General features: G+C 45.3%; 1 protein-coding gene and 1 non-coding gene across 3 annotated transcripts in view; both read left to right on the top strand.

Annotated features, from left to right (window-relative positions):
• Nucleotides 1–14101: 14101 nt before the first annotated feature.
• On the top strand, nt 14102–14203 carry LOC116275079. Its single transcript, XR_004184046.1, has one exon. It is a non-coding gene; the product is annotated as a U6 spliceosomal RNA (small nuclear RNA).
• A 1865-nt stretch (nt 14204–16068) lies between these two features.
• Nucleotides 16069–26027, top strand: part of SAR1B (secretion associated Ras related GTPase 1B) — a 35212-nt gene continuing 25253 nt past the window's right edge. The window contains exon 1 of one of the 2 annotated variants that reach the window (XM_031666465.1): nt 16069–16325. The gene's annotated coding sequence lies outside the window, so the exon portion shown is untranslated. Of the gene's footprint in view, nt 16326–22030; nt 22055–26027 lie in introns of those variants that run through there. The other variant, XM_031666466.1, reaches the window with a different exon arrangement.

Below are 26027 nucleotides of genomic sequence, written 5' to 3'. Positions count from 1 at the left end.
CATCACAGTATTTCATTCACATTTCGTCTTCATGTTTCAGATGTAAATTGTAAGGAGTTTTAAAAAGAGGTGGTTAAATATGTGTACGTATTAATAGTGTGATCAAGCCAAGAAGGAGGCCTTTGTCTTTTGACTGGAGGACTCAGAGAAATTTTGATTTTGAAACTCGCTGATTCATAGCATAGTCACACTCAAGTTCATTAGCACATTTAAATGGCAGTTTTGTTTCCTCTTCTAAGAGTTTACAGTAAGGTAAAGAACTCAAACTTCCTTTCAGAGCAAGTAGACTTTTTTTTTTTTTTTTTGCAAGTAGACTTTTTTGACTTTTGAAGCCAAAGAGAGGTCGAAACTGCGGTGATTAGACAGCATAGTTAATTAATGACTGAGTAATCATTTTAGCTGCCTTCATTCTATTTAGGTTTTTCCTGCTCTGTGCTGACGATAAAGCCCTTCTTTACAGGTTTGTACTGTTGATTAAAATGTCATGCCACGCAGTTTCGAAACCTCAGTGTGAAGTACATCTTACCTAATTCATTTAGTATCAAATGCCTGCTATGAAGTGTTATATTACATACAAAAAAAGCCAGAACTAAACCACTGTGTCAGGCTGGGCAAGGTGGCTCACTCCTGTAATCCAAACACTTTGGGAGGCTGAGACAGAAGGATTACTTGAGGCCAGGAGTTAGAGACCAGTCTGGACAACTGGTAGAGTCCCCTTATCTCTATTTAAAAAAAAAAATTGTTTTTAAGACCGAGTCTTCGTGTGTTACCCAGGCTGGAGTGCAGTGGCGCCATCTCCACTTGCTGCAGCCTCCGCCTTCTGGGTTCAAGCAATTCTCCTGCCTCAGCCTCCCGAGTACCTGGGATTACAGGCTCATGCCACCATGCCTGGCTAAGTTTTGTATTTTTGGTAGAGACAGGGTTTCACCATGTTGAAAAGGCTGGTCTCATACACCTGACCTCAGTTGATCCACCCGCCCCAACCTCCCAAAGTGCTGGGATTACAGGCGTGAGCCACCGTGCCCAGCCAATTTTTAAAAATCAAATAACAAATTTTAAGATCTTGCCCAGTGTGGTGGCACATCCCTGTAGTCTCAGCTACTCAGGAGGCTGAGGTGGGAGGATCACCTGAGCCCAGGAGTTCGAGGCTGCAGTGAGCTATGATCTCACCACTGCACTCCAGCCTGCGTGACAGAGTGAGATCCTGTCTCTAACAAAAGAAAAAGAATAAACAACTGTGTCAGGCCTAAAAACAGTCAGTAAAAATTCAAATAACTAAATACTAAATTTTATACTAACCCTGTTTCATCATTTGCCTCAGAACTTTACTAAAAATGTATTTGCTCGGGTGTGGTAGCTCACGCCTGTAATCCCAGCACTTTGGGAGGCTGAGGGGGGCAGATTACCTGAGGTCAGGAGTTCAAGACCAGCCTGGCCAACATGGTGAAACCCCATCTCTACTAAAAATACAAAAATTAGCCAGGCATGGTGGCACATGCCTGTAATCCCACCTGCTCAGGAGGATGAGGCAGGAGAATTGCTTGAGCCCGGGAGACGGAGGTTGCAGTAAGCCAAGATTGCGCCACTGCACTCCAGCCTGGCCGACAGAGCAAGACTCTGTCTTTAAAAAAATAAAATAAAGATAAATAAGTAAATATTGGCTGTAAGTAGCATTGAACAATTCAATTCCTTTGTACAAGATCCAAGTACTCGCTCGCTCTCTCTCTCTCTCTATATATATATATATATATATTTTTTTTTTTTTTTTTGACACAGTCTGTTGCACAGGCTGGAGTGCAGTGGTGCAGTCACAGCTCACTGCTGCCTCAACCTCCTGGGCTCAAGCAGTCCTCCAGCCTCAGCCTCCTGAGAACTGGGACTACAGGTATGTGCCATTATGCCTGGCTAGGTTTTATTTGTTTATTTGTTTGTTTTTGTAAAGAGAAGGTCTCACAAGAGATCCTCCTGCCTCCTCCTTCCAAAATGAGATTACAGGTTTGAGCCACCACGCCCAGTTAAAATCTTCTTTAAGATGAAGATGATACTTATGGTCAAATTGTTTTCAGTTTGGAGCCACTATAACAAAATCCCAAATTATAAACCCAAAAACACTTTAAAATTGCACAGACACAAGCCTCTGAATGTTTTGAAGAGGGAATAGAGCTCAGAGAGAAACAACCCTTCTGAGGTCAGACAAAATCAGGGTTACTCTTCAAAGAGGCAAATACCTGATCTCAAACCTGCATTAGTTTAATTCTCTCTTTTTATTCAACTCATTTTGAATGACCTTGATTTGTTTTGACCTTGGCATGGTGGTTTGATTTGGTTAAATCAAGCTTTCTTTGAACTTTGTGCTATTTAAGCAGTATCTTTTTTTTTTTTTTTTTTGGAGACGGAATCTCACTCTGTTGCCAGGCTGGAGTACAGTGGCACAACCTCGGCTCACTGCATCCTCTGCCTCCCAGGTTCAAGCTATTTAAGCAATACCTGTGTGTTCAGATATTTATTTATTTATTTATTTTGAGAGGGAATCTCGCTCTGTCGCCAGGCTGGAGTGCAGTGGTGCGATCTCGGCTCATTGCAACCTCTGCCTTCTGGGTTCAAGTGATTCTCCTGCTTCAGCCTCCCAAGTAGCTGGAACAACAGGCGCATGCCACTGTGCCCGGCTAATTTTTGTATTTTTACTAGGGATGGGGTTTCACCATGTTGACCAGGCTGATCTTGAACTCCTGACTTCAGGTGATCAACCTGCCTTGTCCTCCCCAAGTGCTGGGATTACAGGCCTGAGCCACTGCGCCTGGCCCCAGAGATTTTAAAAAGTACTCTAGTTAGTTAAATCAGGTTAAATCAATGTAAATAATTTGCTAATAAGTAAATAATGCTTTTTCCAAAATTTGTTCCACCCGTAAGTTGCGATGTTACTGTTAGTGTCCTCAAAACAATGATTAAGTATTTCAAATGGTTTTTACACTCTCAGTGTAATCAGCACTACAGTATTGAGGAGAGCTGGGCACCGTGGCTCACGCCTGTAATCCCAGGACTTTGAGAGGCTGAGGCAAGTGGATCCCCTATGCCCAGGAGTTGGAGAACAGCCTGAGGAATATGGCAAAACTCCATCTCTACAAAAACATACAAAAAATTAGCTGGGCATGGTGATGTACGCCTGTAGTCCCAGCTACTCAGAAGACTGAGGTGGGAGGACCGCTTGAGCCTGGGAGATTGAGGCTGCAGTAAGCCATGAGTGTGCTACTGGACTCCAGCCTAGGCAACAGAATAAGACCCTGTCTCAGAATATATATATATATATAAAGAGAGAGGGAGAGAGGAGAAAAATGGCATTTCTCATCTGCCTAACCTTTGGGATAGTAGAAAGGTAAGTTTAAGTGAGATGGGACAACATATTTTAAAAGTTAAGTAGCTTTTCGGCCCGGTAGCTGATGGCTCAAGCCTGTAATCCCAGCACTTTGGGAGGCCAAGGCAGGCTGGGAGATCCGCGAGGTCAGAAGGAGATGTCGAGACGATCCTGGCTAACACGGTGAAACCCGTCTCTACTAAAAAATACAAAAACTAGCAGGCGAGGTGGCTGGCGCCTGTAGTCCCAGCTCTCGGGAGGCTGAGGCAGGAGAATAAGCGTAAACCCGAGGCCGGGCTTACACCAGTGAGCTGAGATCCGGCCACTGCACTCCAGTCTGGGTGACAGAGCGGGACTCCGTCTCAAAAAAAAAAAAAAAAAAAAAGTTAAGTAGCTTTCATATTAAGTATTATCCACACAATTTCAAATCCTTTGATGACTCCTTTAAGTGTGGCCACAAAAATATGAAAAAATTATTGGTGATAGCAATTATAACAGTTGCTCTTGGCCAGGCACCATGGCTCACGCCTGTATTCCCAGGGCTTTGGGAGGCCAAGGTGGGTGGATCACTTGAGGTCAGACATTCAAGAGCAGCCTGGCCAACATGATGAAACTCTGTCTCTACTAAAAATACAAAAATTAGCCAGGCGTGGTGGCCGATGCCTGTAATCCCAGCTACTCCGGAGGCTGAGGCAGGGAGAATCGCTTGAACCTGGGAGGCAGAGGTTGCAGTGAGCTGAGATCTTGCCACTGCACTCCAGCCTGGGCGACAGAGGGAGACTCTGTCTCAAAAAAAAGAAAAAAAAATTGCTCTTGGCCGGGCGCGGTGGCTCAAGCCTGTAATCCCAGCACTTTGGGAGGCCGAGGCGGGTGGATCATGAGGTCAGGAGATCGAGACCATCCTGGCTAACATGGTGAAACCCCGTCTCTACTAAAAATACAAAAAACTAGCCGGGCGTGGTGGCGGGCGCCTGTAGTCCCAGCTACTCGGAGGCTGAGGCAGGAGAATGGCGTGAACCTGGGAGGCGGAGCTTGCAGTGAGCCGAGATCGCGCCACTGCACTCCAGCCTGGGTGACACAGCGCGAGACTCCGTCTCAAAAAAAAAAAAAAAAAAAAAATTGCTCTTAACCAATTGTTATTGATATTTCTTTGTTCAATTACCTGTATGTACGCTATACTACTATACATTTTTCTAAACTGATGTCAGTATATATTCTACTTTTTTATCTTTATTGTCCAGAAAAACAGAATCCTTCTGCTACATATACAACCTTCATAAGGCCATTTTCTGCATATTTTCAGAGCCTTCAACCCTAGTTAAGAAAATTGTAGGCCCAGCACAGTGGCTCACACCTGTAATCCCAGCGCTTTGGGAGGCCAAGGCAGGCAGATCACAAAGTCAGGAGTCCAAGACCAGCCTGGCCAACATGGTGAAATCCCCGTCTCTACTAAAAATACAAAGTAGCCAGGCGTGGTGGCGGGTGCCTGTAATCCCAACTACTCAGGAGGCTGAGGCAGAAGAATCCCTTGAACCCGGGAGGCAGAGGTTGCAGTGAGCCGAGACCATGCCAGTGCACTCCAGCCTGGGCAACAGAGTGAGACGACTCCATCTAAAAAAAAAAAAAAGAAAGAAAGAAAATTATAAACAACAAAATAAGTGACAAGAAACTGTTCCAGTAAGGATATAAGCACTATACTAAGAATATTCCATTACATTTGATTATTTAGACTCAAAACTGGGAGACAGGCATTTCTAATGAAATTTGCTGATATGCAGAAGTGAACTTAGGCTCCCACCAGAGCTCCTTTGCCTGGCTGTTCATGATTGGTGCATTTTCAGGTGGTAAATAGGATCAATTTGATTTACTTTTCAGGAAAGGGTAAATTATTTTAGGTTCTTTAATTATTAAAAATAAAGACTGTTCAGCTGGGCACAGTGGCTCACACCTATAATCCCAGCACTTTGGGAGGCCGAGGTGGGTGGATCAAGAGATCAGGAGTTTGAGACCAGTCTGGCCAAGATGGTGAAACCCTGTCTCTACTATAAATACAAATATTAGCTGGGCGTGTTGGCAGTTACCTGTAATCCAAGCTACTCGGGAGGCTGAGGCAGGAGAATTGCTTGAACCCGGGAAGTGGAGGTTGCAGTGAGCCGAGATCCTGCCACTGCACTCCAGCCTGGGTGACAGAGCGAAACTCCCTATAAAAAAAAAAAGAAAAAAAGACTGTTCCATTTCTATTTCAAACAAACAAAGAACAGTTTCAGTTACAAATAGGTTTATAAGAACAACAGTTTTGTTTACTGAAACTGTCTTGTGGTTCCTTTTTAAGAACAGTTACTTTGGCCTCATTTGCTTCTGACAGGACAGCTGTTTGTATCTGAAGTCAGCAGCTCTGAGCTACATCACAAGTACATTCATCCCCACCAGGCCTGAAAATCCCATTGCTTTCTTTGAAAACTTCTCATTTTTATGTAACTCTTACCATTCTTCCTGCCCATTCTGGTTACTTTTCATCATCTTGCACTTGAACTGTTGGGAATGAATAGCCTTCTGGATTGCCTCTCTCTAATCCAACCCACATGTTGAATTGAGTTCCTGAACTACTGATTCCATTTTTTTACTTTCCTATACTCCCAGATCTGTGATTACTCCCTCCACTTGCTCCATCAAGTTAAAATTTTTCTGCATGACTTTTCTCATCTCAAGCTAAGTAAAATCCACAGTGCTACCCAGGCCCCACATGACCTGGCCTTGCTACCTCTTTGACTTCCACACTCCTTCCCACTCACTCCACTCCAGACACATTTGCTATTTCTCTAGCTATTCAAGCACAAGCCTGCCATTACACATATTTCCGTTACTTGGGATACTCTTCCCCAAGACATCCAGGGAACTCAAACTCTCACTCCTTTAGGCTCTTGTTCAAATGTTACTTTAATTGAAGAGGGCTTCCCTAAATACCCTACATGACACAGCTCACTCTGTGTTCCTCTTACTCTGCTTATGTTTCTTCATAACACTTATCATTGTTATGTATTTGTGTCTTTTTTACTATCTTATTTGATAGAGATGAGGTCTCACCATGTTGCTCAGGCTGCTCCCAAACTCCTGGCCTCAAGTGATCCTCCTGCCTCAGCCTCCCAAAGTGCTGGGGTTATAGGCGTGAGCCACTGCCTCTGGCCCTATTCATGTCTATGTTTATCTTTTTTCAATGGAATATAAGTCTATACATAGCCTGTCAATTCCAAGGTAACCATGTCTGTTTCCCTGTTAGACCATCAGTGAGTAGAGACCAAGGACTGTGTCTTATTCACCTGGGTATTCTCAGCACTTGGCTGGGGGCCTCACACTTAACAGGCACAATATTCAGTAAACATTTTTGAAGGAATCAATTTAAAGTGTTTTACCTTCCAGACTTCTGATAATTCTTTTTTTTTCTTTTTAGAAACAGGGTCTCACTCTGTCACCCAGACTGGAGTGCAGTGGCGTGATCATAGCTCACTGTATCCTTAACCTCCTGGGCTCAAGTTATCCTCCCACCTCAGCCTCCTAAGTAGCTGGTACTACAGGCGCACACCACCACACCCAATAATTGTATTTTTTGTAGAGACAGGATTTCACCATGTTTCCCAGGCTGATCTCAAACTCCTGGACTCAAGCAATCAGCCTGCCTCAGCCTCCCAAAGTGCTAGGATTATAGGCATGAACTACAGCCCTAGACCTATTTTGACTATTTTGACCCTCATTAATTCATTACTATAAGTTACTGTTGCACTTATAGCGTAAACCACATCACTAGCACTTGTTTCTAAACTATGTTGGTCTCAAGTTCTTTTTTTTTTTTTTACTTGAATGCTTAGTAATGAGAGGTCTCAAGTTCTTTTAGGTTCTCAAGTGTTATGCTATATTGTGATAAGGCCTAATACTGTAGCTGAAGCAGTGTTAGCCTCTGGGCAGGCCCAGCTCACCTGAGAAGGGCTAGAGGTACAGTATCAAATGCCAATTCTTTTTTCTTTTCTCTTTCTGAGACGGAATCTCATCTGTTACCCAGTCTGGAGTGCAGTGGCGCTATCTCAGCTCACTGCAACCTCCACCTCGCCGGTTCAAGCGATTCTCCTGCCTCAGCCTCCGGAGTAGCTGGGACTACAAGCGTGTGCCACCACGCCTGGCTAATTTTTTTTTTTTTTTTTTTTTTTTTGAGACAGAGTCTTGCTCTGTCACCCTGGCTGGAGTGCAGTGGCGTGATCACAGCTCACTGCAACTTCTGTCTCCTGGGTTCAAGCAATTCTCCTACCTTAGCCTCCTGAGTAGCTGGGATTACAGGCGACCGCCCACACGCCCAGCTAATTTTTGCTTTTTTTTTTTTTTGATGGAGTCTCACTCTGTCGCCTGGGCTGGAGTGCAGAGGTGCGATCTCAGCTCATTGCAACCTCTGCCTCCTGGGTCCAAGCGATTCTCCTGCCTCAACCTCCCGAGTAGGTGGGATTACAGGCGCCTATCACTGCTGCCAGCTAACTTTTTGTATTTTTAGTAGAGATGGGGTTTCACCATGTTGTCCAGGCTGGTCTCAAACTCCTGACCTCATGATTCACCCACCTTAGCCTCCCAAAGTGCTGGGATTACAGGCATGAGCGGCCGCCTCCAGCTAATTTTTGTATTTTTAGTAGAGACAGGGTTTCACTATGTTGGCCAGGCTGGTCTCGACCTCCTGACCTCAGGTCATCCACCCACCTCAGCCTCCCAAAGTGTGTTTTTCCATTTCTAACCCCAACTATTTATCTACAGATACCCTGACACCACAGTATTAGAGATGTATACCTTTGCCTCTAAACCTACCTTTTCCTCATGACATTTTCTCATGAATAACTTCACCAGTCCCTTCATTCATTCATTAAAAAAACAATTTTTTTTTTTTTTAAACAGAGTCTCACTCAGTCGCCCAGACTGGAGTGCAATGGTGTGATCATAGCTCACTGCATCCTCTACCTCCCAAGCTCAAGCAATCCTCCTACCACAGCCTCCTGAGTAACCGGGATTAGGCATGTGCTACCACACCCAGCTAATTTTTAAAATTTTGTGTACAGACATGATCTCACTATATTGCCCAAGTTGGAAAGAGTATTTATTTTTCTGTTTCTTTTGTTTGTTTTTGAGACGGAGTTTCACTCTTGTTGCCCAGGCTGGAGTGCAATGGCATCGTCTCATCTCACTGCAAAGTCCGCCTCCAGAGTTCAAGTGATTCTCCTGCCTCAGCCTCCCAAGTAGCTGCGATTACAGGCACCTTCTACTAAACCTGGCTAATTTTTGTATTTTTAGTAAAGACAGGGTTTCACCTTGTTGGCCAAGCTAGTCTCGAATTCCTGACCTCAGGTGGTCTGCCTGCCCCAGCCTCCCAAAGTGATGGGATTACAGGCATGAGCCACCGTGCCTGGCTGGAAAAAATACTTATTAAATACCTTTCATGTGCCAGGCACCAAGTAAAAAGGAACAGGACAGAGAAGATGTCTTCCTTCTGTGGATCTGTGGAGTTTATAGTTGAAAGAAACAAAAATGTAGATAAATATATATTTTAAACTTTTAAATTGGTAAGTGCTATTGAGGAATCAGTGCTGAGGCAGAAAATAGCAAAGAAGGACCTGGTTTGGATAGGATGGTTAGGACAGGAGATGACATTTGAGCTGTGATCCAAAGGATGAGAAAATTATGTGAAAAGAGGAGCTGGGTTGGGGAAAGGGCTCCAGGCAGGAAGAGCATCTAGAAAGGCCCGGCGCCAGGAATCAGCTTGCTGTGGTTGGCAAGGCAGAATGGCATGAGATGAGATTGGAACAGTAGAGGGGGACAGAGCCATGAGAAACTTATAAGCCATTTTCAGGAGTTTAGAGGTTTGGAGCAGCAATTGAAGATTTATAAATAGAAGAATAACATGGTCCAAGTATGCTTTAAGATGAATCCATTAACAAAAACTCAGGCCATGCAAGTTGGCTCATGCCTGTAATCCCAGCACTTTGGGAGGCCAAGGCAGGAGGATCACTTGAGCCCAGGACCTTGAGACCAGCCTAGGCAACATAGGGAGACTCCATCTCTATAAAAATTTTAACAAATTAGCTGGGCATGGAGGTGCATACCTGTGATCCCAGCTGCTTCGGAGGCTAAAGTGGGAGGATCACTTGGGAAGTTGAGGCTGCAGTGAACCATGATCATACCACTGTACTCCCGCCTGGGCAACAGAGCAAGACCCCATCTCAAAAAAAAAAAAAAAAATCTATCCAGCCACTGTGAGGATAAGTTGTTGGAGGGGAAATAATGAAGTTGTTGTAACTTGGGCCAGAGCTGATGGTGGCCTGCAGTAAGGTGTTTGCACTAGAGAGAGAGAAGTAGACTTACTAATTCAAGTAAAACTTTGGACTTTGTTACCTCTTTTGCTTTTGCTAGCCACATGCAATCAATCATGAATTGTTGCTTTTTGTTTGTTTGTTTTGAGATAGAGTCTTGCTCTGTCACCCTGGCTGGAGTGCAGTGGCATGATCTTGGCTCAATATAACCTCTGCCTCCCAGGTTCTCCTGCCTCAGCCTCCTGAGTAACTGTCACTACAGGCGTGCACCACTATGTCCAGCTGATTTTTGCATTTTTGTAGAGATGGAGTTTCTTTATGTTCGCCAGGCTGGTCTTAAACTCCGCCCACCTCAGCCTCCTGAAGTGCTGGGATTACAGGTGTGAGCCACTGTGCCAGGTCAATTGTGAAATCATTTTTTTTTCTTGAGATGGAGTCTGGCTCTGTCACCCAGGCTGGAGTGCAGTGGCGTAATCTCGGCTCACTTCAACCTCTGCCTCCCAGGTTCAAATGATTCTCCTGCCTCAGCCTCCCAAGTAGCTGAGATTACAGGTGCGTGCCACCATGCCCGGCTAATTTTTGTATTTTTAGTAGAGACGCTGTTTCACCATATTGGCCAGGCTGGTCTTGAACTCCTGACCTCGTGATCCACCTGCCTGGGCCTCCCAAAGTGCTAGGATTACAGGCATGAGCCACCGCGCCCAGCCATGAAATCTTAGAGATTCCAACCTTTACAGTTTCTCATAGGATTGCCTATTTCCCTGTTCCCACTGACTCAACCCAGGCCCTGTTACCTCTCACCTGCGTAACTGCAGCAGCCTCATTACTTATCTCAGCTTTTAGACTTGACTTGTTCCAATAAAATCTGCACACTGCTGCCAGAGGAAACATTTAAAAATACAATTCTGACCATGTTTCTGTTCTGCTCAAAATTCCCAAAAGTTTCTACAGTTTGGGAGTCAAGGCCCCCCGGTGGTCTAGGCCAAATCGATTCAGTTAAACTATAATACTTGCCTGGTCCTTTTCCTATAACTATTCCTTTTTGTATGTTATTTTCTCATGATATAATTCCTTCTGGATATTAGTCCCCATTTTACAGATGCAGGAACTGAAACTTTGAGTGGCTAATGTCGGAACAAGTCTTTAACCTGTAGCTTTAGTCTGTAGCTAGATTAAGTTTTTCATTTTAAGTGTTTTGTAAAAGTGTATAGAATGTTATAATTTTTTTTTTTTTTTTAAAGATACAGGGAGGGTCTCGCTCTGTCACCCAGGCTGGAGTGCAGTGGCACAATCATATCTTACTGCATCTTTGAACTCCTGGGCTCATGCAATCCTCCTACCTCAGCCTCCCAAGTAGCTGGGACTTCACATGCACACTACCACACCTAACTAATTTTAAAAAGTTTTTTTCAGAGATAGGGTCTCACTTTGTTGTCCAGGCTGGTCTCCAACTCCTAGTCTCAAGCAGTCCTCCCACATAAGGCTTCCAAAATGCTGGGATTGCAAATGTGAGTCAGGGAGCTAGCTCTGCCTCAAATTTTTTAAAGGCTCACCAAAATGCCAAGGATATCAGGAAAGAAAGCCTATCTAGGACAATAGCTGTAATCTTAAGGAGCCGAGGAGCCTTGCAAATTGCCTCAGGCCACATTACTGTTTATTAAACCAAACTGAATTCAAGACCAGGTGAGTGGAGAGAGTATAGAGGGAAACCCAGACTGGAACAACAGGCTCTCCCACTGCAGATTAATGAACTCTAAAGAAACCCTTCTGGCCCAGTGCAGTAGCTCACGCCTCTAATCCCAGCACTTTGGGAAGCCAAGATGGGTGGATCACTAGAGGTCAGGCGTTTGAGACCAGCCTGGCCAACAAGGTGAAACCCTGTCTCAACTAAAAATACAAAAAAATTAGCCAGGTGTGGTGGCAGGCACTTGTAGTCCCAGCTACTTAGGAGGCTGAGGCATGAGAATCTCTTGAATGAGGCAGGCGGAGGTTGCGGTGAGGCGAGATCGTGCCACTGCACTCCAGCCTGGGCAACAGAGTGAGACTGTGTCTTTGAAAAATAAAAATAAAAAGGCCAGGTGCGGTGGCTCACGCCTGTAATCCCAGCGCTTTGGGAGGCCGAGGTGGGTGGATCACGAGGTCAGGAGATCGAGACCATCCTGGCTAACATGGTGAAACCCTGTCTCTATTAAAAATACAAAAAATTAGCTGGGCATGGTGGCGGGCGCCTGTAGTCCCAGCTACTCGGGAGGCTGAGGCAGGAGAATGGAGTGAACCCAGGAGGTGGAGGTTGCAGTGAGTCAAGATCGCACTACTGCACTCTAGCCTGGGCGACAGATCGAGACTCTGTCTCAAAAAAAAAAAAAAAAAAAAAAAAGGAAACCCTTCAACCCCTAGAGGACAAAAATGTTCCTAGGAGTCCTTCATGTTACAAATCATATTTATTAAGTACCTATTTTGTGCCAGGCCCTGAAAATAGTTTTTGGAGGGGAAAAAAGTATATAGGGGCCATAACATCAGGAAGCTTATGAAATGTCTGCTGGTATACAATTGTATAACTTCAGTGATTAAATTGTAAACCGGGCGCCATGGCTTATGCCTGTAATCCCAGCACTTTGGGAGGCCAAGGCAGATGGATCACCTGAGGTCAGGAGTTTGAGACCAGCCTGACCAACACTGTGAAACCCCATCTCTACTAAAACTACAAAATTAACCAGGCATGGTGGGGCACAACTGTAATCCCAGCTACTCAGGAGGCTGAGGCAGGAGAATCGCTTGAACCCAGGAGGCAGAGGTTATAGTGAGCCAAGATCGCACCATTGCACTCCAGCCTGGGCAACAAGAGCAAAACTCGGTCTCAAAAAAAAAAAAAAAAAAGTAAATCATAAAGTTGCTGAGGAAGCTTGTTACCCAACCAAACTGGAGTCTGCTTCCCAATGCAGTAAGGCCTGACATCTATATTGAGGCTTTACATGAGGGTGTTTATTTGCAGGGCGCCAAACAAGGAGAATGTGGCAGCTCACACTTAAGACCTGACTTCCCCAATGGCTTACAAACCAGAGTGGTTTTTTTTTTGTTTGTTTGTTTGTTTGTTTTTTTGTCAGAGTCTTACTCTCTAGCCCCGACTGGAGTGCAATGGCGCGATCTGGGCTCACTGCAACCTCCGCCTCCCACGTTCAAGTGATTCTCTGCCTCAGCCTCTCAAGTTGCTGGGATTACAGGCGTGCACCACCGCACTCAGCTAATTTTTGTATTTTAAAGAGAGATGCAGTTTCACCATGTTGGCCAGGCTGGTCTTGAACTCCTGACCTCAGGTGATCTGCCCACCTCGGCCTCCCAAAGTGCTGAGATTACAGGTGTGAGCCACTGTGCCCGGCCCAAGCAAGAGTTTTTAAAGGGAGGGGTAAATTTCAGAAAAGCAGAAGTTACAGGCAAAATTGTATATCAGTACATGAGGTTATACATTGGTTTGGCCTAAAAAGATGGACTATCTTTTTTTTTTTTTTTTTTTTTTGGTAGAGGAGACAAGGTCTCACTCTGTTGCTCAGGCTGGAGTGCAGTGGTGGGAACACTACAGCCTGGATCTCCCAGGCTCAAATCAAGCAATCCTGGCACCTCAGCCGCCCGAGTAGCTGGGACTGCAGGCACACAAGCATGCCCAGCTAATTATTTTATTTTTTATGGAGATGAGGTCTCACTGTATTGCCTAGGCTGGTCTTAAACTCCTGGGCTCAGGCAATCCTCCTGCCTGAGCCTCCGAAAGTGTTGGGATTACAGGCATGAGCCACCACACCCGGCTCCCGTGGATCCATTTGATATGGGTCTGGGTTTCTGAAAAACAACTCAGGGACATATGTAAAGATGTTATCTTTAGTTTTATAAAGAACCAAACATCTTATGACTCAAACTTCTTAGGCTATTGTTTTGAGCTACTATTACTTTCTTGCTTATCAATTTGCTCAGGGCTAGCTAGGTATGGGGAATTTCCCTTAAAGGAACTCAAGATTTTCCCTTATTTCCATACTTGGTTGGGAGGGCCAGGCAGGCCCCTAAGAGGGGTCCCTGCTCCATCTCAATATCTGTGACAGAGGGCTTAACCAAATCTGGGAGGAAGGCCTTGATGAGAGGAAGACCTGAAGAGTTGAGACCTGAAGAGTGTGTAGGAGTTAGCTGGGTGAAATGCAGAGGTGGGTAGAAGCTTTTCTGGCGGAGGGAAACCCTAGTGTCAAGGGAGAGCGCATGGTGTGAAGCACTTCCTGAGGCTGGAGCAGAAAGAGGAGATCCAGCAGAGCCAATGGTAGGCTTTGCTGAGAATCCCTAAACAGCTCTTGATGCATTTAAAGAAGGCAACACCAATCCATTAGAAAAGTACATTGATGTCAAAACAGTCTTATGTAAAGCTGAATACCTGTATGCTCTCTTTGGCAGCGCATATACTAAAATTCAAACAATACAGAGATTAGCATGGCCCCTGCACGAGGATGACAGGCAAATTCATGAACTGTTCCATAGTAAAATAAACATACAAAAAGGCTGACTATGGCCAGGCACGGTGGCTCACACCTATAATCCTAGCACTTTGGGAGGCCGAGGCGGATGGATTGCCTGAGCTCAGGTATTGGAGACCAGGCTGGGCAACACGGTGAAACCCCATCTCTAATAAAATGCAGAAAACTAGTCGGGTGTGACCAGCCTGGGCAAAACCATGAAACTCTGTCTCTACTAAAATACAAAAAGTTAGCCAGGCATGGTGGAGTGCGACTGTAGTCCTAGTTACTCGGGAGGTTGAGGCAGGAGAACTGCCTGAAACGGAGAGGCGGAGGTGCGGTGAGCCGAGCTCAAGCTCACACCACTGCACTCCAGCCTGCGCGACAGAGTGAGACTCCGCCTCCAAAAAAAAAAAAAAAATGCTGACTATCTGGCTACGCTTCTGTAATCTCAGCACTTTGGGAGGCAGAGGCTGGAGGGTCTCTTGAGCCCAAGAGTTCAAGATCAGCCTGGGCAACATAGTGAGTCCCCTATCTCTACAAAACATTTAAAATATTAGCTGGGCCTGGTGGCACACGCCTGTGGTCCCAGCTATGTGGGGAGGATTCCTTGAGCTGAAGAGATTGAGGCTGCAGTGAGCTATGATAGCACTATTGGACTCCAGCCTGGGAGAAAGAGCAAGACCATCTATATATATATAATTTATTTAATTTATTTTTAATTTTATTTATTTATTTTTTGAGACGGAGACAGAGTCTCACTTTGTCACCCAGGCTGGAGTGCAATGGTGCGATCTCAGCTCACTGCAACCTCCACCTCCTGGGTTCAAGCTATTCTCCTGCCACAGCCTCCCGAGTAGCTGGCATTACAGGCACTTGCCATCATGCCCGGCTAATTTTTGTATTTTTGTAGAGATGGGGTTTCACCATGTTGGCCAGGCTGGTCTTGAACTCCTAACCTCAGGTGATCCGCCTACCTCGACCTCCCAAAGTGCTGAGATTACAGTTGTGAGCCACCGTGCCCGGCCAAGACCATCTATAAAACAACTGAATAACCAGCTGAATAAAAGCCGAATAACCAGCATTTATCTGGTACATAGCTACAGTGTGTAAATCACTGGTGAATTCAATAAGCACAAATAACAAAAAGAAAAAAAATGAATTCAATAAACACGTGTACTTTGAAAATGTATTTTAGGCAGGGCGCGGTGGTGATCCCAGCACTTTGGGAGGCTGAGGCAGGTGGATCACTTATGCTAAGGTGTTTGAGACCAGCCTGGCCAACATGTTGAAACCCGGTCTCTACTAAAAATACAAAAAGTAGCCAGGCGCAGTGGCTCACGCCTGTAATCCTAGCACTTTGGGAGGCCGAGGCGGGCGGATCACCTGAGGTCAGGAGTTGGAGACCAGCCTGCCCAACATGGTGAAACCCCGTCTCTACTAAAAATACAAAAATTAGCCGGGCATGGTGGTGCGCGCCTGTGCTCCCAGCTACTCAGGAGACTGAGGTAGGAGAATCGCTTGAATCCGGGAGGCAGAGGTTGCAGTAAGCTGAGATCGCGCCATTGCACTCCAGCCTGGGCGACAAAATCGAGACTCCGTTTCAAAAAAAAAAAAAAAAAAAATTTTGCCAGACAGTGGTGGTGGGTGCCTGTAGTCTGCGCTACTCTGGAGGCTGAGGTAGGAGAATCGCTTGAATCCAGGGGGTGGAGGCTGCAATGAGCCGAGATCGCGCCATTGCACCCCAGCCTGGGAGACAGAGCGGGACAACGTCTCAAAAAAAAAAAAAAAAAAAAAAAAAGCCAAAGGTAATTTCCCCTAGGGAGGCATGGGGTGTTCCCTTCTAGGCACGCAGGCCCCTAAAATCCCTTCGGGCGGGCGGGTGTGGGGAGACCAGGCGGCTAGGAGACCCGGGCGGCGTTAGGGGATGCGAGCAGACTCGTTCAGCTGGGGGAATTGGCGGCAATACTGCCAGGAGGCGGAACCTAGGGCGCTCGGCGACGCGGTCCTGCGGACTGTCGCTAGTGAGGCACCCGCCGGCCCGGAAGGGGCTGATGCGAACTGTGGCCACGGCAGCCATCGCGCTTTGCAGTTCGGTCTCCTGGTGTACGGCCAACGCCAAGCAGGGGATTGCGTTCTCTCCAGTCGCAGGTGAGTGACAGCCCCTCCTTCTGGGAGGACCGGCGGGCAGCAGCTATGGATCCCCTAGAAGGCGCACTTTTAGGGCCAAGACCTGCTCTGGGTCCCTGCCTGTGGCACTGCGTGAAGGGGCGCCTGTTTTTCACCCCGGGTTAGGCGGCACGAGGGAGGACAGGTCTCATCCATACTCGGCGGGGCCGCCTGATAGCCCTCGGGGCAGAACACTGCTGCTGTCAGACGCTGGTCTTTTCAGGAAAGAACGAGATGGCTGCAAGCAAGCCCCTTCCTTTCCCTGGGCCTCAGTTTCCTTAGCTGGTAAAGTGAAGGTGGCGGATCTCACTGACAGCTGAAGAGGCTATGACGCGGCCTTGTGTTTTCAGCGCTCCCAATTAGTGTAGAGGCAAATTGAGCTTCCTTACTAGTACTGGTTAACGTTTTCCGTAGCCCAGAGTTCCAGTTGAGTGGAAAAAAGATACAGTTTTGAGAGAACTGTACTGATTTTTATTTTTATTTTTAAAATTTTTGTTGTTGTTGTTTTGAGACAGAGTTTCCCTCTTGTGGCCCAGGCTGGAGTGCAGTGGCACGATCTTTGCTTACTGAAATCTCTGCCTCCTGGGTTCAAGCGATTCTCCTGCCTCAGCCTCCTGAGTAGCTGGGACTACAGGCGCCCGCCATCATGCCCGGCAAATTTTTTTGTATTTTTTAGTAGAGATGGGGTTTCACCATGTTAGTCAGGATGGTCTCGATCTCCTGACCTCGTGATCCGCCCGCCTCGGCCTCCCAAAGTGCTGGGATTATAGGGGTGAGCCACCGCATCCGGCCTAATTTTTCTATTTTTAGTAGAGATGGGATTTCGCCATGTTAGCCAGTCTGGTCTCCAACTCCTGACCTCAGGTGATCTATTCGCCTCTGCGTCCCAAAGTGCTGGGATTAAAGGCATGAGCCGCCTCACTGGGCCACTGTACTGATTTTTAAGGTGTTGAAACTTTTCCAAAATAAAAATTTGTTTTAAAACAGCTAAAACTTTGACATTGTTAGCTGAAAGAACCAAATTCGTCAGCAATTTAAGGTGTTTGGTACATTGGACAAAATGAGGTGAAGAAGTCCTTTTAACTTGAAAAATTAAACCTACAATTATTTATTTGTGTGTTCTTACATCAGCCTCTATATTACCAAGTGTCTTTGAAGACGTCCTATATTGTGTGTTAAAATATCAGTGAAGAGTAAGTCACATTGAAACAATGAAAGAAGGAAAGAAAAGGAACATTTATTGACTACTATGAGTAAGGCACTAGCTGTCATTTTACAGATGACAAATAAATGGTAGTGCCAGTATAGCAAAGCAACATGAATATCTACTATTGTACCTTTCAGTAGACTTATGTCTGTCACCAAAATGTTTTGAACTTAAAAAATGTTAAGATCGTTCATTGGCATTTTCTGAGTTTGTAGAAAAGGAAGGTGTCTTCATTTTAGAAATATCAGAGATGCATTGTCAGTAATTATAAAGATTAGCAGTTTAAATAAGGTACATTTTAACCTTCCTTTGACTTGCATTATTATACTGGAATGGAAATTCAAGCAAGAATTAAGAAAAAAGATGAGTCTAACAGAAATGAAAATCAGCCTGGGCAACATAGCAAGACCCAGTCTCTCTCTAACAAAAAAAAAAAAAAAAAAAATTGCTGGGTGCAGGGCTCTGGCTAGTAAGCCAGTAGTCCCAGCTACTTGCTGCTGAGATGGGAGGATTGCTTGAAGCCAGGTCAAGACCTGTGACCTGTGATCATGCCACTGCATTCCAGCCTGGCTGACAGAAAAGGACACTGGTGCTAAAAAAAAAAAAAAAGAAAAAAGAAATAGCAAAAGAAATGAAAATTATTGCCACATCATTTGAAGCTTACAAGTTAGAATGCTATATTAGTATCTCTTTTCTTTTTTTTTTGACACGGAGTCTTGCTCTATCGCCCAGGCTGGAGTGCAGTGGTTCCAGGCTCACTGCAACCTCCACCTCCAGGCTTCAAGTGATTCTCCTGCCTCAGCCTCTCAAGTAGCTAGGATTACAGGCGTGCACCACCACACCCTGCTAATTTTTGTATTTTTAGTAGAGATGGGGTTTCACCATGTTGGCCAAGCTGGTCTTGAACTCCTGACCTAAAGTGATCCGTCCGGCTTGGCCTCCCAAAGTGCTTGGATTACAGGCGTGAGCCATCGTGTCCTCCTATAGGTATATTTCTACACTTTTTTTTTTTTTGAGATGGAGTTTCGCTCTTGTTGTCCAGGCTGGAGTGCCGTGGCACGATCTTGGCTCACTACAACCTCTGCCTCCTGGGTTCAAGCGGTTCTCCTGCCTCAGCCTCCTGAGTAGCTAGGATTACAGGTGCATGCCACCACACCCAGTTAATTTTTGTATTTTTAGTAGAGATGGTGTTTCACCATGTTGGTCAGGCTGGTCTTGAACTCCTGACCTTATGATCTGCCTGCCTCGGCCTCCCAAAGTGCTGGGATTACAGGCGTAAGCCACCACACCTGGCCTATTTTTGGAATTTTTTTTTTTTTTTTGTAGAGACGGGGACTTCCCATGTTGCCCAGGATGGTCTCAAACGCCTGTGTTCAAGTGATCCCCCACCTCAGCCTCCCAAAGTGCTGGGATTACAGATGTGAGCCATCATGCCCAGTTCATCCTTTTTTTTTTTTTTTTTTTTTTTTTTTAAAGACAGGGTCTCACTTTGTTGCCCAGTTTGGAATGCAGTGGTGTGATCCTAGCTCACTGCTTGAATTTTGGGGCTCAAGCAATCCTCCAGCCTCAACCTCCTGAGTATCTGGGACTGCAGTTTCTTGCTACCATACCCAGGTAATTTAAAAATTTTTTTGTACCAGGCATGGTGGCTCACATCTGTAATCCCAGCACTTTGAGATGCCGAGGCGGGTGGATCTCGAGGTCAGGAGTTCAAGACCAGCCTGCCAAGATGGTGAAACCTCGTTCCCACTAAAAATACAAAAAAATTAGCCAGGCATGGTGGTGGGCGCCTATAATCCCTGTTACTTGGGAGGCTGAGGCAGAGAATTGCTTGAACCCAGGAGGCGGAGGTTGTAGTGAGCCGAGATTGCGCCACTGCACTCCAGCCTGGGTGACAGAGTGAGACTCTGTCTCAAAAAAAATCTTTTTTTTTTATTTAGAGATGGGATCTTGTTATGTTGCTCAGGCTGGTCTGTAACTCCTGGTCTCAGGTGATCCTCTTGCCTTGGCCTCCCAAAGTGCTGGGATTACAGACATGAGCCACTGTGCTCAACCTGGATATTTGTATTCGAGGACAGTTACTACATCCATTTCACCACAGCATTACCATGCTTTGCATCCCAAAGTTATTAGTGCATTGATTCTACAGTCATACTCCAATGTCATATTTGCCTCTTTAGGCTGTTTTGTCCCTTATTTTCTCCCAGCAGTACTTTTTGGGTATTTGTATTTTGTCATCTTATGCGTATTTTTTTTTTTTTTTGTACAGGACCCTTAGAACTAATGTGTAGTTTTTATTTTTTATTTTTTTTGAGACAGGGTCTCACTGTCACTAAGTGCATGCTATCACGTCTGGTTACTTTTTGTATTTTTTATAGAAATGTGGTTTTTCCATGTTGCCAAAGCTGGTCACGAACTAAATATTTATTTATTTATTTATTTTTTGAGACACAGTCTCGCTCTGTCACCCCAGCTGGAGTGCAGTGGCATGATCTTGGCTCACTGCAACCTCTGCCTCCCAGGTTCAAGCGATTCTCCTGCCTCAGCCTCCTGAGTAGCTGGGATTACAGGCATATGCCACCACACCACGCTAATTTCTGTTTTTTTAGTAGAGACGGGGTTTCTCCATGTTGATCAGGCTGGTCTCAAACTCCTGAACTCAGGTGATCTGCCCGCCTCGGCCTCCCAAAGTGCTGGGATTACAGGCGTGAGCCACTGTGCCTGGCCATTAATATGTGGTTTTAAAAAGTAAATGAGCCAGGCATAGTGTGGCGTATGCCTGTAGTCCCAGGTACTCAGGAGGCTGAGGTGGGAGGACTGCTTGAGTCCCTGAGATTGAGGCTGCAGTGAGCAGAGACCATGCTCCTGAACTCTAGCCTGGGTGAGAGGGAGATTCTGTCAAAAAAATAAAAAGTGGCTGGGCGCAGTGGCTCACACCTGTAATCCCAGCACTTTAGGAGGCCGAGGAGGGCGGATCACTAGGTCAGGAGATCAAGACCATCCTGGCTAACATGGTGAAACACCATCTCTACTAAAAAGACAAAAAATTAGCCAGGCGTGGTGGCAGGTCCCTGTAGTCCCAGCTACTCGGGATGCTGAGGCAGGAGAATGGTGTGAACCCAGGAGGCGGAGCTTGCAGCGAGCAGAGATCACGCCAGTGCACTCCATCCTGGGCGACAGAGCGAAACTCCGTCTCAAACAAAAAAAAAAGTAGTAAATGGTTTCGTGTAATTATTCATGTAAATCAGTTTTAAATATTAAATGCCATATAAGCTTTTTAAAATTTGCTTTAAAATTTTTTCTATAATAGCTTTTTTGAGATATAGTTGATAAACCATAAAATCGACCTTTCAAAATTGTACAATTAAATGTTTTTTAGTATAGTCGCAATGTTGTGTAAACACAGCCACTATCTAATTCCAGAACATGTGATCATCCCAAAAAGAAACCCAGTACCCATTAGCAATCATTCCCCATTTTTCCTTCCTTCAGTCTGACAACCACTAATATACTTACTCTATGGATTTATGTATCCAGGATATTTCATTTAAATGAGCCATCCATATAAGTTTAATGCAACAAGGCTTTAAGAAGTTACTTGTAATCTGAGATTCTGTTCCATTACATCCTTTGCACTGATTTTCATGTTACTTGAGTAGATCACTTTTCTAATCTGCATAGAGACTTTTCCTGTTTGGTATTGGTGCAATAAATAAATCTGCTGACGTGTGTATGTTTCCTTGTTCTTGACCTTTGCTCTTCACATGTCTTAATAGTGTGTTCATGGTGTTGTGTAACCTGTTTTCTGGGCTCAGGTATCTGTTTGCAGCTAAGTAACTTTTATTCTTAGTTGGGCATTTTTACTTCTACTTAAAACAACAACAACAACAAAAAATAGTTAATTCTGTTTCTGGTTACTCCTAGTTTGTTTTAAGATTCCTAGAAAGCACAATTTTTTTTTTTTTTTTTTTTTTTTTTGAGGCAGAGTCTTGCTCTGTCATCCAGGCTGGGGTGCAGTGGCTCGATCTCGGCTCACTGCAACCTCCGCCTCCTAGGTTCAAGTGATTCCCCTGCCTCAGCCTCCTGGTTAGCTGGGATTACAGGTGTGCGCCACAACACCCAGCTAATTTTTGTATTTTTAGTAGAGATGGGGTTTTTGCCACGTTGGCCAGGCTGGTCTGGAACTCCTGACCTCAGGTGATCCACCCACCTCGGCCTCCCAAAGTGCTGGGATTACAGGTGTGAGCCACTGTGCCTGGCCGAAACCACAATTTTAAAGAAATATATATATTATTATCTTCTAAAGCAGAGTTTATCTGTGTCTTATTAGATTATCTCTCTTGGGACAAATTTTACAACAGCAAATTGGTACCATTCTTATGCAAAAATCCTTTTTCTTTCCAGGCTTTTCACCATTCCTTAGCTCTCACCTACCAACAATCATCTTCAGTGAGGACTTTGCCACTTGATTCACAGTCTGTATCAGTACCCTCCAGTCTTCCAGGTGATTACACTGCCTGTCAATGTGGACAGTGTACCCTCTAGCCTGGCTTCCGGTATCTTTCCCCTTCATTTTTTTTTTATCTGTCCATGCCAGAACGAGGCCTTGGAGTTTGCCACCACCCAACCCTGAACTTCTCTTGAATTCTTGAACCCCCTATATTCTCTTCCACTTTGCTGGCACAATTCTGGCCCACTTTTCACCTCTCTCACCCTTTTCTGGTTTTGGCTTAGAGAGTTTTTCTACCCTATTTTCCCAATTCTGTTCTGTGAGAAGCCTGCCTTTGATCACCGCCCCATGTCTGTATACTACCTTTCTGTACCTTTGTCCACTCAACTTGAACTTCTGATCAGATCCCTACAGCCCCTCTCACTAGTACTCTCAAAATCCTGTTCCCCCTTGTCCTTTTTCATTTCTATCCTAGATATTCTAATCTCTAGTCACTCCATGTTGAGCACTGCTAGTGGAGGGTGGAAGGTTGTAAATCAGCAGATTGGCACTGCTGTGAATGCTTGAGTTTCAATTCCAACTGAGTCCTTGGCTTTTTTTGGCACTCTTAACTTGATTCATTCCCCACAGTAGCTATTGTAATGCTTGCTCTGCTCCTCAAAAATTCTCTATACCCCTTCACTTTTGGAGTCAGATTCTCACCACCTCCACAAATTTTCTGGCCATCTTTCCTTCTAATCTTAGACAGAGAGATACGCTCTCAGTCCAAGCTCCTCTTGGGACTTTGTCGCTTTTGGTTAGTTCCTTCCTTCCCTATAACTTCTTCTATTCCACTAGCCCCTTCTCTTCAGTTTATCATCATACTCAAGCCTCACTCTCTTTGAGAAGAAAATTTCACTTCCAGGCCTGGTGCAGTGGCTCACGCCTGTAATCCCAGCACTTTTAGAGGCCGAGGCAGGTGGATCACTTGAGGTCAGGAGTTCGAGACCAGCCTGGCCAATATGGTGAAACCCAGTCTCTACAAAAAATATAAAAATTAGTCAGGTGTAGCGGTGCCTGCCTGTAATCCCAGCTACTCGAGAGGCTGAGGCAAAAGGATTGCTGGAACCTGGGAGGAGAAGGTTGCAGTGAGCCGAGATCGACCCTGGGTGCCAGAGCAAGACTCTGTCTCAAAAAAAAAAAAAAAAAAAAAAAAGAGAGAGAAAATCTCCTTCGCTTATCCCATTTCCCACATTTTAAAAAAATGATTTTAGTTTTTTACCATTTGAAATTTTTTGAAACAGGAATCTCTCCTCACTGCCTCAGAGTAAATGGGGTATTAACCTCTTACCCCATTTACTGTCACCCTGGCTGGAGTGCAGTGGTGCGATCTTGGCTCACTACAATCTCTACTTCCGAGGCTCAAGCAATCGTCCCACCTCAGCCTCCTGAGTAGCTGGGACTACAGATGTGCACCGCCACGCCTGGCTAATTTTTTTTTTTTTTTTTTTTTTTTTTTTTTGAGATCTCACTCTCTCACCCAGGCTGGAGTGCAGTGGCCCAATCTCCACTCACTGCAACCTCTGCCTCTTGGGTTCAAGTAATTCTCCTGCCTCAGCCTCCTGAGTAGCTGGGATTACAGGGGCCCACGACCACACCCAGCTAATTTTTGTATTTTTAGTACAGTCAGGGTTTCACCATGTTGGCCAGGCTGGTCTTGAACTCCTGACCTCAGATGATCCACCCACCTCAGCTTCCCAAAATGCTGGGATTACAGGAGTGAACCACTGTGCCTGGCCTAATTTGTGTATTTTTAGTAGAGTCAGGATTTCACCATGTTGGCCAGGCTGGTCTCGAACTCCTGATCTCAGATGATCCACCCGCCTCGGCCTCCCAAAGTGCTGGGATTACAGGCATGAGCCACCACTGCACCTGACCTCACTTCTTTTTTTTTTTTTTGAGATGGAGTCTCGCTCTGTTGCCCAGGCTGGAGTGCAGTGGTGCGATCTCGGCTTACTGCAACCTCCGCCTCCTGGATTCAAGTGATTCTCCTGTCTCAACCTTCCAAGTAGCTGGGACTACAGGCACGCGCCACCATGCCCAGCTAATTTTTGTATTTTTAGTAGAGATGGGGTTTCACCATGTTGGCCAGGATGGTCTCGAGCTCTTGACCTCGTGATCTGCCTGCCTCGGCCTCTGAAAGTTCTGGGATTACAGGCCTGAGCCACTGTAACCGGCTGCCTTGCTTCTTAATAACAACAACCAGGCTTATTTTATGCATTTTACCTCATTTGATCTTTAACACCCTGAGAGATTTTTCAGAAGAAATGTATAACTTGTCCAAGGTCACACACTTTATGAATCCTGGAGATAGGCTCTGCTCTGCTTTAAGCACCAAAGTGCTGAGATTACAGGCATAAGGGCAAAGGTGTTAAGATGGCAAAGTATGAGTTATCCACAATGAATGGTAAGCAGTTTACTTTGACCTAGGGAAAGCTGCAAGTAAGAAAGTAATATGTGTTGCCAGGTGCAGTGGCTCACACCTGTAATCCCAGCACTTTGGGAGGCCAAGGCGGGTGGATCACAAGGTCAGGAGTTCAAGACCAGCCTGGCCAAGATGGTGAAACTCTGTCTCTACTAAAAATACAAAAATTAGCCGGGTATAGTGGCTGGCATCTGTAATCTCAGCTACTCGGGAGGCTGAGGCAGGAGAATCACTTGAAGCCGGGAGGCGGATGTTGCAGTGAGCCGAGATTGTACGACTGTACTCGAGCCTGGCGACAGAGGGAGACTCCGTCTCAAAAAAAAAAAAAAAAAAAAAAAAAAAAGGATAGAGACAAATTTTGAGGTTAAGATGGTTGTTTAGGAGTGTGACATAAGTTTCTTGACCAGGTGGTTCCTGTGAGAACCAAAGAAAGCATGAGTCTTCACTGCAAGAAATTGATAGGACTAGGGATGAGTGGATATGGGATATGAGGGAGGCGAAGGAATTACTTGTCAGAGTCATGAGCTGGAGTGATTTTATTTTATTTTTATTTTTTATTTTTGAGACTGGGTCTCACTCTGTCACCCAGACTGGAGTGCAGTGGTACAATCTCAGCTTACTACAACCTCCGCCTCCCAGGCAATCCTCTTGCCTCCTGAGTAGCTGGAACAGGTGCATGCCAGTATGCCTAGCAAATTTTTTATTTTTTGTAGAGACAGGGGTCTTGCTTTATTACCCAGGCTGGTCTTGAACTCCTGGCCTCAAGTGATCCTCCCACCTTGGCTTCCTGAGTAACTGGGATTACTGGCATAAGCTCCCACACCCAACCCTGAAAGAGAGAGAGAGAGAGAGTGTGTGTGTATAATTTTTTTTTTTTTTTTTTTTTGAGATGGAGTCTCACTCTGTCGCCCAGGCTAAAGTATAGTGGCTAGATTTCGGCTCACTGCAGCCTCTGCCTCCTGGGCTCAAGCAATTCTTGTGCCTTAGCCACCAGACAAGCTAGGATTATAGGCATGCACCACCACGCCCAGCTAGTTTTTGTATTTTTAGTAGAGTTGGGGTTTTGCCATGTTGGCCATGGCTGGTCTTGAACTCTTGGCCTCAAGTGATCTGCCTGCCTTGGCCACTCGAAGTCCTGGGATTACTGGTGTGAGCCACCACGCTTGATCAAAAGTATATTTTTATATATGTGATTTTTTTTTTTTTTTTTTTTTTTGATACGGAGTTTCGCTCTGTCACCCAGGCTGGAGTGCAGTGGCACAATCTTGGCTCACTGCAACCTCCGCCCCCTGGGTTCAAACAATTCTCCTGCCTCAGCCTCCGTAGTAGCTGGAATTACACACGTGTGCTACCACGCCTGGCTAATTTTTTACTTTTAGTAGAGATGGGGTTTCGCCATGTTGGCCAGGCTGGGATGTGATCTTTCTTAAGAGGCTTTTTTCCCCTCTTATTTTCCATATTACCGTATCGGTTTATCAAGTGATATATCAAGTAAATACTGAATTTTCTACTATGATTTAAAAGATTTTTTATACCATTCAGTAATGGCCAGGCATGGTGGCT

The sequence above is a fragment of the Papio anubis genome, chromosome 5 (genome assembly GCF_008728515.1).
Source record: "Papio anubis isolate 15944 chromosome 5, Panubis1.0, whole genome shotgun sequence".
NCBI lineage: Eukaryota > Metazoa > Chordata > Mammalia > Primates > Cercopithecidae > Papio > Papio anubis.
This window is presented reverse-complemented; position numbering and strand designations above follow the sequence as displayed.